Below are 1341 nucleotides of genomic sequence, written 5' to 3'. Positions count from 1 at the left end.
CTGTGGTGCTGAACTTGAAAAAACGCACATTTCTTTAGTGTAATAAGAAAAGAAGACTGAATGTATGGAGAAGAACTGATCGTTTTCTAACCTCCTGTTGGGACAGGAACAGCATCAGGAAGCTAAAAGTCCATAATTCTCCTTATTGTTCTCCATGATTATTGAAGCGCTCCTCCTTCCTTCATAGTGCTGACGCCACATGTGTATTACTAAGCTGTACTTGAGTGTAACCATGTTGATTGTATTGTCTTTATGTGAGAGTAAACCTTCACATCCTCCTCCCCAGTGCCATGCAGGAGCCCAGTGCTGTAAATATTCTGTACAGATTCATGGCAGAGCACTAACCTGCTCCACTGTGTGTTGTTGATCAGCGTCAGCCGTGCAGGGAGCCGAGGGCCAGCAGGGTCCAGCAGGGTCCAGCAGAGTCCAGCAGGGACGACCAGCAGGGACGACCAGCAGGGACGTCCAGCAGGGACGACCAGCAGGGACGTCCAGCAGGGACGACGTCCAGCAGGGACGATGTCCAGCAGGGACGACCAGCAGGGACGACCAGCAGGGACGTCCAGCAGGGACGACCAGCAGGGACGTCCAGCAGGGACGACGTCCAGCAGGGTCCAGCATGGTCCAGCAGGGTCCAGCAGGGACGACGTCCAGCAGGGACGACCAGCAGGGACGATGTCCAGCAGGGACGACGTCCAGCAGGGACGACGTCCAGCAGGGTCCAGCATGGTCCAGCAGGGTCCAGCAGGGACGACGTCCAGCAGGGACGACCAGCAGGGACGATGTCCAGCAGGGACGACGTCCAGCAGGGACGACGTCCAGCAGGGTCCAGCATGGTCCAGCAGGGTCCAGCAGGGACGACGTCCAGCAGGGACGACCAGCAGGGACGATGTCCAGCAGGGACGACGTCCAGCAGGGACGACGTCCAGCAGGGTCCAGCATGGTCCAGCAGGGTCCAGCAGGGACGACGTCCAGCAGGGACGACCAGCAGGGACGATGTCCAGCAGGGACGACGTCCAGCAGGGACGACGTCCAGCAGGGTCCAGCATGGTCCAGCAGGGTCCAGCAGGGACGACGTCCAGCAGGGACGACCAGCAGGGACGATGTCCAGCAGGGACGACGTCCAGCAGGGACGACGTCCAGCAGGGTCCAGCATGGTCCAGCAGGGTCCAGCAGGGACGACCAGCAGGGACGTCCAGCAGGGACGTCCAGCAGGGACGACGTCCAGCAGGGACGACGTCCAGCAGGGTCCAGCATGGTCCAGCAGGGACGACCAGCAGGGACGTCCAGCAGGGACGACGTCCAGCAGGGACGACGTCCAGCAGGGACGTCCAGCAGGGA

This window comes from Austrofundulus limnaeus, unplaced genomic scaffold, assembly GCF_001266775.1.
Source record: "Austrofundulus limnaeus strain Quisiro unplaced genomic scaffold, Austrofundulus_limnaeus-1.0 Scaffold662, whole genome shotgun sequence".
NCBI classification, from domain to species: Eukaryota; Metazoa; Chordata; class Actinopteri; order Cyprinodontiformes; family Rivulidae; genus Austrofundulus; species Austrofundulus limnaeus.
This window is presented reverse-complemented; position numbering follows the sequence as displayed.